The 11,678-nt window shown below is 48.4% G+C and overlaps 1 long non-coding RNA gene across 2 annotated transcripts; it reads right to left on the minus strand.

The window, feature by feature from the left end:
• Window positions 1–3,756: 3,756 nt before the first annotated feature.
• On the minus strand, window positions 3,757–5,844 carry LOC135389976 (uncharacterized). Of its 2 annotated transcripts, none has more exons than XR_010421644.1 (4): window positions 4,429–5,844; window positions 4,242–4,361; window positions 3,996–4,172; window positions 3,757–3,908 (listed from the first exon to the last, which is right to left on the minus strand). It is a non-coding gene; the product is annotated as an uncharacterized LOC135389976 (long non-coding RNA). The 2 variants fall into 2 exon arrangements; XR_010421643.1 differs by having other exon boundaries at window positions 3,757–3,929.
• Between the last annotated feature and the right edge of the window lie 5,834 nt (window positions 5,845–11,678).

Genomic DNA, 11,678 nt, shown 5'->3' on the forward strand with positions numbered 1-11,678 from the left:
GCTATAGTCTTCCTAAGACCTATATTCCAGACTTGCTCTACACTTGATTTATCGTGCTTTCAGATATTTCATCGCCTGTTCAATGAGGCCTTGCCTTTTCATTCCAAATTCTTTCACCACAGCAACGTGGTTCCATGCACCTCTTGCCTGCGTGCTTCCGATCGTTTGTGTGCTTAGTTCATGTAGCGTTTTGGCATTACGGGTGGCGCGGGGTTAAATTGATTTGTCTGACGTAATTTAACATTTACCAGCTCCTGTGGAATAGTTGCTAGGATGATCGCTTTCCACGACGAGACGGGGAAGTGACATGGGTTCGAATCCCCGCACCTGCTTTGCTGTCTGAGGTTTTTCCTGGGTTTTCCGGCAGACTTTCCATACGAATGTCGACACAGTTCCCCCTGAAGTCTGCCCAGGACGCGCACCGATCCCTCCCCCCCCTGTCCCCCACTCCCTCCTGCATTCCTCTCTCCGTCTGTTCACGTCTGTACACCGCTCATGGCTACATTTGCATCGCGGTGCCAAGACAACAGAAAAAAAGGTAATTAGATTGGTTCAATATTGGCTAAATTAGTGTCGCCAGAGTAAATTATAAACCTTGCAGACATCACGTTAGAAGAGAAGCAACACGGCTTCCTTAGTCAAAGTTTGCTGACTTCCCGATGCGCCTCTAGTAGACGCGCAATCGCAGCGATACTTACTGAATCGCATCACGTGATATTCCCGAAGCCATGTACAGAAAAATAACAATGATGGTTCTACATAAGACGCGCAGTTTCTACGAACTATTCGTCACTGATATCGAGTGACAGAGATTAATTATCGATTGGTCGCGCCTGCACGTGGAGCATAATGCGCGTTCTCAATACATTCCTAATATGCTTTTAATCCCCAGGGAAACGACGAACTTAATCGCGTTGTCGATTTTAATATATAATGAGAACACTCGTCAGGATGCAATTAAAACACGATCAAGTTTTTGCTTTCAATGTGGAATATCCAGCGAAGATTTCTTCACTTCCACTAACATTTCCGAAAGGAAGTGCTTGCATCCCGAACTTCAAACGAAGATGCTGGTGAATGTTGCTACTCTGCTCCTACTTTGCCTCCTTGTCGAGGGTCAGAACGACATTGAGCAACAACTTGACATCGCTACTGAACTCTTGCAGCACAGCAAGGAAACAGAGGCAACGCTCTGGTTGGAAGGCAGCGTGGTCCCAAGAGAAGTGACCTATTGGGTGGCCCACCTCCCCGTGCTGGTTACCATCTGGAACACGAACACAACCCTTGGGATAGACGAGGCAGTTCAGAAGGTTAAGGGAAATGTGAATATGCTGGTATTGGTGCTTCATTTCGACAACGCGTCTCGCAGCAACCTACTCAGCGAGCTGAATAGAAAGGTTTATGAACTGTCACTCGTTCATATTGTGTTCGTCCTTCCATCGGGTGCGGAACTGCAGCTGGAGTCATACCCCATGTTAGCCTGCAAGATAAGCTGGATTGCAGATGGAAAACTTGTCGCTCCAGTTTCAAATTATCGTCACTGCACGACGAGAACTTCTTGCGCGCCCGAAACGGTTTTCAAGAGGACGGAGACACGGCTCTGGACTTCCTTACGGAGTAAAACCTTCATAGTCGGATACAATGTGCAAGCACCAAACGGTGAACTAGTTCTTCACTTCAAGCTGCTGTGGAATCCCGATGTCGTCCTGGAACTGTTGAATCACTTAAACGTTACGGTTGAGCCTTACGTCTTCACCATAGACCCACCAAGATGGAGTTTTTTGGAAAGAACTATTGAGAAAACAATCGATTTCTCCTTCGTTCCCATTCTCATGTGGCATTCCTCATTTGAGAGGGTTGACCTAGGTGCTGTTATCATGGTGAAAGCTATGACGTTTTACAGCCGGTCCGGTGAACTGGTTCCGCCGACTCTGGTGTCCACTTCTGTTCCACTTTCTTTACTACTTCTCTTTTTGTTGATCAGTGCTATCCCGATCATCCTACTACACGTTGCCCAAAGAAAGTTATCTTTACGACGTTCAGCAACAGACAAGGCTGTGCTTTTTCTCGTCAGCACGAGCTTAAATAGAAGCTACCCTATGCCACCGGGAGCGAACTGCTGGACAGTCAAGTGCCTTTGCATGTTCTGGATCATCGGGATGCTCGCCATAAATGTGTACCTTCAGTCAGTACTGACATCAGGTGTCAACGTGCCGTCAGCTTCCAGGTCGATTGAAACCATAAAAGATCTCGAAAGGCTCACGGCAGCTGGTCGCGTACGGCCTTGCGCTAACCCCGGCCAAACAAATGCGGGTTATTTAAATGAATGTCCGACGATAAGAGTGGCTTGTACCTTGAGAAAAACATGCGGCAAAGAACTAGAAGGATGTTTAGGATCACTCCATAGCGAAGAATGTTTTAGATGGGCACAAAGTGGAACGCATGTCTACGTTCTATGGAGCGGTGGTCCTTACGAACAGAGAGCTAAGCTGTACAATCTTGCACCAAGTCGGGAACACCTCACTACAGTGTATTACACCGCTGCAACACCCAAGGATTTTCCGTATATTGATAGCTTTCGCATGTTCATGATGGCTGTGACGGAAACTGGAATGAACATACTGTCGGAACGTAAGGGCATGCCGCGTGAGGAGAAAGCACCAGAGTTTGTAACAATGGAGATATCGTTCCATCAACACTTTTACATTTTCGTATTCGGGCAGCTCATAGCAGCTTTAGCGTTCGTCGCCGAGGTTGCGTTTGCGAAATACGCAAGACGTCGAAAGAGACGTGGTTACAAGGCACGTACTGAACGCATCTACCGTAGATGGCGCTCTCACCATTTCAATTCTGCAACTCGTATACCACGTTGACGTCACTCGTGCTCTCAGTAATTTTGTTTAGATGATGAACGTGACAGTACTATGCAAGTGAGCTGGTGTGTGCTTGACGTTCGCAACATGTCCATGTGAGCGCGGAGGGGGGAAAAAGAGTAGCAAACGAACATTTGACAAATATCAAACCAGCAACTATTGAATGAGTCAGGTAACAGGTTTCATAGTCGCTCCTGCAGAGACGGCAAAGCTGTGTTCCCTTTCGCCATCCTCCTCTCTTTACGCTGCACAGAATGTCTTATTTATCCACAGGTTAGAAAGAAGAAGCTGTGAGAGCGGCACTGACGCCATGCGGGAAAGCGCATGCAAGTACCGGACGACTAATTACACTCAATGAAACGTTTTCGGAAAACTGCTACACAGCACTATTCGAGTCAATCGTTATTCGAACTACTTGAATCCACTCACATTTTTGAAAACCACGAAACAAGCACGCGTACTTTGAGATATAAATCGCCAAATTTCGATATGCGAATGAGCCGAAACTAGAGCTGGAGCGCGCAAACGACATAACCTTAGACTTATCTGGGCCTGAAAGCGGTCTATCTGGCCGTCAGATCAGCGGCTACACTCTGAGCGAAGTAACCTCTAGTAAAGGTAAGAGAATTGCAATTTTTTACCCATCTATCACAGATGGGCACAGAGTAACTTTCAACGTGGAAACCTCTATAGAGGTTACAGTGCTGCTCTCTATTCATAGGTTACAGTCTGTTCATGCTCCTCCCATCTTAGAAGTCCCATTCTTCCAGCCGTTTTGCGTTTAGCATGATGCTGTGTATGGACCACAATTTCACATTATGCAAATCTGATATGCTTTTATTTCAGCGAAATATAATACAGTGCATGCTATATGACTCCAATAACAAATATAACTCTCTGGCTTTACCTATGAAATGAGTTACACTTATATGAATATTAATTACCACGTGTAGGATGGGGTCCAGATGAGTCTCTCTTCGGTCAGAGATGGTTAACTCCAGAAGTACAGTCATTCTCTGTGTCATAATCAAGATTCTGTGTGGAGGATGACAGTGCCTGTATTCAAGAAGCACAGTAGAAGGGTAGCCAAACCAACAATTAGCAATTACCGTAAATACATACCTTCAGCTCTGCCGCAGCAGATTCGTTTGACAGAGTCTCCTCGGTACGCGCAGGTGTAGGTGGACTTCCTGCAACAGCGTTCCTCTTTCTCTGTCGCCTTACTCTTCGAGCATTATATCATCTCTTCATGAAAACGCTCTCAAGGCAATAGAGTTGCATGAAATATGTGCAGACCATCTACATGGGAAAATATCCAATTGCGGCTTTAAGCAAGGCAATCAGCATGAATTTAGCGTGGGTACTCACAGGGCGGGTTGCGCGTTCTCCCGTTGCAAGGAAGCGTATTTTTCGGCGAGAGCATCACCCATACGTCTGTATGTCCACTTTGCCTCTCCTTTTGAACACTCCTCTATGAGGTGATTCTCACTGCATTTGTAAAACAAGTTCACTGCTGTACTGAGTAAAAGCTTAGTCTAGATTGCCCAATGCTTACTCCGAAAACATGGCGACTTCATCCCTGAGTTCCCTGGACAGTTTTCTATGCTTGTCCTCAGGCATTTTTCCTCTTCCGTACCGGTTGCACCATGTGAGAAAATTCTGCAAGCATGTCAAGTGGCCATTTCTTTAACGACTAGAAGAAAAGAAACAGTGAGCGCAAACATGGTATTGGAACACAGCACACATTGCTCCAACATTGGGCGATTTCCACAGAACGGAAATATTCACGAATGGTACACGGGCACTAACAGTATAGTGAAGACATTTCATAGTGACATTTCATAGAGGGGTCATTCACTGTATTGGCCAGGAAGACACTGTAGAGGAGGTGTTGTTCCTCTACATGAGCCCCGACCGGCGATGATGGTATGCCACGGAGAGGCGATGACGGTGGCCTATCTCCATGGCCGCGCCGGTGGAACTGAGGCAGGTGCACCAGGCGCGTGGCCATCGTCGTTGTCCACCGGCCGCTACATCACTCCCCCCCTCAGACGCGGAGCGGCGATAAAGCAGATGATGTCCGCGACTTCACTGGAGGAGGGCAGCGAGGGCGACCGTGGTTAGCATGCACGGTTGAACACGATGATGGCACGGCAGGCAGTGGCGAAGCATCACAGCTGATGAGTAATCACATCCGGTAGCCCGAGAAGAGGGAGGAAAATTGTGAGGCGCTGGGGAAGTGGAGGTCCTGGGGTGCCGCTACCGGCACGGGAGCCGAAGCTCTGAGAGTCAGAGGAGGAGAGGGTGAGGCTGTGCGAGCCGTTGAGAGATGCCGAGACGCCGGCTGAAGCATGCCGTGGCGTCGGCTGCCGCGACCGGCAGGTGAGCGCGAGGCTCGAGTGTCGCGGCCGGCAGTGAAGGAGCGCCGGGGTGCGGTGAACATCGGGCAGAAGTGATGGTTGATGAAGCTGTGAGGCGCGTGTGTGCCGATTGGTCGTGCTTTGTAGGAGGAAGTCAGTAAGTCGGTATGCAGCAGTCTGCTTGCCGAGCCCAGGAAGCCATTCGGGAACGAGAAGAGGATGTTGAGGACGGATGAAAGTCGTGCCAGTGGGTCTGGACAGGTGAGGTTGAGGATACGTGGAGAGCATCAGGTTCGATCGGTTGCCGTATCACAGAGCTACCATAGCGGTCCATTGTAGCGTCGGACAGGAAATGAGAGCTTCCAGGCTGCGCGGCAGCGTGCCGTCGGTGCTGGACTTGCGGGAAGGTTGCCAAATTTGGGATGGTAAAAGGACCGAATTACGCCAAACATGGTGTTCATAGTTCGGGTCACCAAATGTAGAGGAGGTGTTGTTCCTCTACATGAGCCCCGACCGGCGATGATGGTATGCCACGGAGAGGCGATGACGGTGGCCTATCTCCATGGCCGCGCCGGTGGAACTGAGGCAGGTGCTCCAGGCGCGTGGCCATCGTCGTTGTCCACCGGCCGCTACAACACCTTTAGGAGATGCTATATAAGAATCCAGAAACTATATAAATGTGTTTGCAGAAGTACAGAGGTGATCCAGCTCACAATCCCCTCATCTTACACTTTTTTTGCGTTTTACACGTACATTTTCCATTGTTGTCGTTGCAATGTGTGTGCTGCAACAAACCCGTAGTTTCTCGCAGAACAAAATCGAAATCATTTGAAGAAAGCATCTAGTGAATCGCTTGCCAATTTCACTTAATTTGTTGTGGCAACCGGGACCGTGATTGCAATATACGCACTTGACTTCACGGGCGGACGCATCGGCGATGTACTGCTTGCATTCGTCGTATTCCTTGGATCTTCCTCTTGGTATGCCCCAGATATCTTTGTTTCATAAAGCCATGGACACGGGAACAGCGTAAGACAGCGGAAACCGCGGGTTGCTGAAGCCTGCAGCGTCTAACACAAATGCGTCTGGCCTTGACCGCGCGTGCCAGGCGAGGATATATGAGAGACGTAAAGAGCGCACTGTAGAAGTAACACCTCCACTGACGAAGTAACATTATAGAAGTTACGACTGTCTAACCTTGTGTCTCGCACTGGGTTACTTCTAAGAACGAGCCTGTAACCACCACAAATCATTTTTTACCTCTAAATTCGGTGTTAACTCTTCAATCTTTTCAGTTACTTCTAAGTACAGGTAATATGCTTCTAAAAGTTACCATACAGGTAACCAGGTTAAGAGTGTACTCCAACGAGTTACAAAACACGTGGCCCTCCGACACGAACGCTCGTCGCTTCTTTTGCGCTTGAGAAGAGTGTGGCATAGGTTTCCGCTCATTGGCATAGCGAAATTGAGTGATTTATATCTCAAAACACGTGCTAGCTTTAGGGTATTTAAGAAAGAGGGCGGCCTTAGATAATGATTGGCCTCAATTCTGCTATCTCGCGCTTCCCGCGGAAACATCTAATCAAACAATTAATAGACTTTAGGCAATTCGCCGTCGAATAGTTCCATACGCTTTCCGACCGGATGTCCTCCTGGCTCTCGTAGTTTTCTTTTTTTAATTTCTGTGTTTGTATCCACTACATAAAAACTTTCCATGAAAGTTCCATGACTTTATCTGGAGCTGTCCGTGTTTTGTTATGTCCCTTCCCCGAAGCTCGGGGACATGTTGCCAATGTTATCTTTATTCAATATTCTCATTATTTCACCATATAGTTTGGTGTCGTTCTCAGTAACACACTCGGTACACCAGCTCTTGCGTAGCTTAGTGGCTAAGATGATCGCCTTGCATGCTGGGACTGACAGGGTTGAAATTCCGTTAGATTGTACTGCCAGGGTACCTTCCGTGGGCCTTCCCCAATCGGGCGTGGCCGGTGTGGGGGGGGCTCAAGGCAAATGTCGGTACGAGTGCATGTGATGTCATCCCAGAACGCAAGATACGCGACAGCAGCAAGCAGAACGCTCAGTAATAATAGTGAGTTTTAGCGTAACGTACGGTGTCGCCTTTGCGTAGGTAAGGATTAGCGTTGGTGGTTCGGCGCACTGCGCGAAGCTCTCTTTCTGTTATGGGCGTGCGCACAAACGTCAACGCTATCCCTTACGTGCGCAAAGGCAATAGCGTACGATGTACTGAAACTCTCTATTTACACACTACCAACCAGCCGACACTCCACTAAATTATAACAGTTGTGTCCAAGATACTTATTGACAAAATTTCTGTGCGTCGTAATAATTTCTGCTCGTGCACACAAAGCGTTAAGGTCAAAGTAACCTGAGTAGAGTATTTAAGTTATGCAAAGCTTGAAGCAGAGCTAACTTAAAGGGACGGTCGCATCCAGTTTAGTCAATTTCCAAACCATATAGTCTCATCTTATTCCTCGTGGACCTCTGACCACGGTATCGATATGGGTGGCGCATTTTGACTTTTATTTGACGGTCACTTACAAAAGTTGGCTTCCCCTCTCTGTAGAATTCTTCATGTTATGGGCTCTATCTACAGGTTTTTGCCGTCGTATTTAATCCTTCAACCGCGGAGTTTCCTCATGCCGCCACCTTTAATCCTTGTTTCGCGAGATTTAAACTGTCGCTCGCGAGCTTTTCTCCGTTTGTGTTCCCCGTCACATCAACTACGGTGAACGTAATTGATTTACATGTTTCACTTCAACGTTAAAAGTATTCCGTTGAGGACTCTCCAGGCGATGTTCACCGATTATCTACATCGCATTCCCAAGAACACCTTGTCATCGCAACAGAGGCGTCTGTCTCAGAGGGGAGGGCTGGTGTGCACCTCTTCATTCCTCAGTTGGACTATCACTTTCCTGTAAGCCTTCGGGATTACACACCTCCTTACGAAAGGGAGTTTCTCGCCATGATTCTGGCATTACATCGTGGACGCGACGTACTGCACCCCAGAATGCTGAAGGAAAAATAATTATTCTTTTACGTGTCTTACTCAGCGAAATACAAGCCCTCGAACACACTCCGACGAGCAAAGCGCCGACGTCAGAGAGCCCAGAGTTGCGTCCTTTACTATTGGGAGCCGTAAACACGTGACTTCTCGTGACATGCCTCACTGGCAGCGCCGTGCGCTGTGATGTCAGAGACGCGTGAGTTTCGGTATTCGCCATGCCCATTTTCTCCGCCTCTATTAGTCTGTTGGCTGTGAAATTTTCAACGGAGGTTCACATTGGTGCAAAGAACCGTCGTTTATGTTTATGTGGGCTATTAATAGGGCCCGGATTTTTAGGTGCTAACAGGTAGCGCTCTTCGTCGGATAAATCATTCTAGGCCAACCAACCTTTAGAACCGTATTGTTTTATCTTCCGATTGGAAGAGATGTTGATGCATAAAACGGGGCGCGCCCCCTTTCTCAGCTTATCGGGAGACAGAGAATTATCATCCGCGATGATGATTGTCATACTGCGTGCTATGCGGTCAAGAGCGCCCCCTGTTAGTGCCTACAAATCCGGGCCCTAGCTATTAATTACGTTTTGTTCCTCGTACCCACGCTCTTAAAAATGAACTTCACCGCATAGCACGCTCCTAGCCAACCATCATCTCGAATGATATCGTTATCTGCCCTGATTTGTTGAAAACATGGGCGTACGCCTTTTCGTGACACTTACGCTGGTCATAATTGTCACAAAAAGGCGTACCCCCCCCCCCCCCCCCGTTTTCAACACGGACCGAGGTGTGTTTGACGCGCCATCGAGGCCTTGACCCGCCACTCAATTCCTATATGCATCGTGCAGCAACTTGCCATTCCTCAACGTACACCCACTGCGTACAGACTGAAACAGTGGAGCACCTCCTCCTACGCTGTCGCATGTTTGATGACTTTCCTTCTGTGCTAACTTCTTTATTATCATTTAGGACTGTCCACACGGGATAGTGGAGTCTGTCCGTGGCATCTTGCATCGCATCGCATTTTCGTCTTCTACACTCTTAAAAATGAACTTCACCACATAGCACGCTCCTAGCCAACCATCACCCCGAATGACAACGTTCTCGCCTTAGATTTGTTGAAAACGGGAGGAGGAGCCTATTTTGTGCCGCGCAAAATGGACACAAAATAGGCTCCTCCTCCCGTTTTCAGCAAATCAGGGGCGAGAACGTTGTCATTCGGGATGATGGTTGGCTAGGAGCGTGCTATGTGATGAAGTTCATTTCTAAGAGTGTAGGTAGCATGTAGTAACGTTCGTAGTAACGTCTTTTTTCTCGTTTGGCTGTGACGTTTTCTTCCCCCTCCCCCACTCTCTCACACCTTGTACTGAAGTTCTGTTAACTCAAAAATTCATCATCCTTATCAATCATAGCTTGCAACCATTTAGCTTAGCCTTGGCCAATCTCCCTTGGTGGATAACGGCCAACGTCTCACACTCTCAGAAAAAACGGGTGGAGCAGTTACACCTTTCAGGAGGTTGTCGCATATGTTGTGCCTAAAATGTTGCAACGTTCAACGTGCTACCTCGCTCTCTGCCACGAATGATAGGATTACCTCGTCTGATTCGGTGAGCGAGGGGGGCGTACGCCTTTTTGTAGCAATTTGGATATATGATAACTGCTTTTGCCACCGTGACACACCCTTGATCAGACGCTATGTTGACCTATAGCTGGTAACTATAGAAGTTATCACATTTTCACACCCTTTTTTCTTAGACTGCAAGTCGAACAAGGATAAGAAGAGGTCATAGGGATACGCTTGCTGAGCTCAAGATCGCGGGTTCGATCCCGACCAAGGAAGGTAGAAAATGTGGGGGCGGTAAACATTGCTTCCAACATTGTGTGTCGGAGATTTCCAGCGCATGTCAAAAGAACCCCAGGTGGTCCAAATTATCAGCAGTCCTACCTTCCGGCACGTGCAACATGTTGCCACCCTGGGGCGGATTACTGGCCATTGCATCGGTGCGTCGGCCTAACGTGGCAACGCCCACCGTCGGGCAAGCGCGCGCTGCCGACGCACGATCTGAAGTGGTCAGTAAGGCCACCGTCGTCCGCTGGATAGGCGAGCCTCGCCGGCGCGAGGAGCAATGACGCTACTCTCGGTGGCAGACTCGAGTCTGTCAAGCAAAAAGCCTAAATTTGATGACATTAACTTACTTTGTATTTACCTCTAAGAAATATAAATTTTGTTACCCCGTGGAAAGAAACCTTCTTGCACATACTTCGCTAGATGAGCACGTAAGACACGAATCAGCCAATGCGAATGCAGTGCAGTGTCGTCTGCTGCCGTCGCCGGCTCGAAGGGAATCCTTCGGTGCTCGGAGCTATCTCTTTTTCTTTTCACGCGACACATGTGTTGAGGATTAATTGCGTATTTTATTTTAGCATTACATTCGTAGAAGACGCACGCAACGTCCTCGTTGACTGCACTGAAGTGGCTCCTTGGTCCTCTAGAAATGCATACACAAGCGCCATTTTCAACGACGAACATCGCAGCGTTTTGCGTCGGCTGACCTCCTCGCCCAATGGCTACGAACGCCACACACCCGGCGATGGTGGCAGGCTGCGAGTAAGGTCACTTCTTCCTTCTCACGACGAAGCGGGTCACGTGCAGCACGCGTTACTATGGAGACGACGCCAGAGCCATTTATAGGGAGAGTTTGGCCATTCTCTGATCTTTTGCCGCCTCGTGGGTGGAGCCTATTTTGACGTCGTTGCGCCGCCCAAAAAGACTGAATCCAAGCAGAATCCGCTCATCAGCCATCTGATGCGCGCCATATTGATGCTGTCCGTCAGCTTTGTTGTCGCAATGAATGCAATCTACAAGAATAACCGGCTTATGACCCACAGCCGCCTCTGGTAAAGGGGGGTTTTGTTGCCAAACTGAAAGAGTTCAAGGACGAAGGGCTTTCGAAGGACAATGTTCGCTCGTGTCATCCCTCCTTGCATCGTAAACAACGATCAGCATCAATATGGCGTCGGCGACCGACTGACAACGGGACAACAATAGAGCACGGCGAGGGAGGTGGCTTAGCCGTGACGTTGCATGACGCGCTACAAGTTAGGCTCCTCCTAATGGCCAAACTCTCCCTATAAACGGCTCTGGACGACGCTGCGCTACGCACCGACAAGTGGCCAGTAATCCGCCCCTGGGCAGACAAACCTCACGTGTAACATCAGTGCACCATATATTAACTATAATATACTTCTACTATATTATATTATTAATATAGGAATACACACATGTTCTACATGTAGTTTCGTATGGCCGTGGCGAATCTGGGTCACTGCCGCCACCTGGTGAGGAAGAGGAGGATGATGACGTCACTGAAGACAAAGCCATCACAATTGCCATCATTTCCTTGCCTCGTGACTCGGTCAGATA

This window comes from Ornithodoros turicata, chromosome 3 (genome assembly GCF_037126465.1).
Source record: "Ornithodoros turicata isolate Travis chromosome 3, ASM3712646v1, whole genome shotgun sequence".
Lineage (NCBI taxonomy): Eukaryota > Metazoa > Arthropoda > Arachnida > Ixodida > Argasidae > Ornithodoros > Ornithodoros turicata.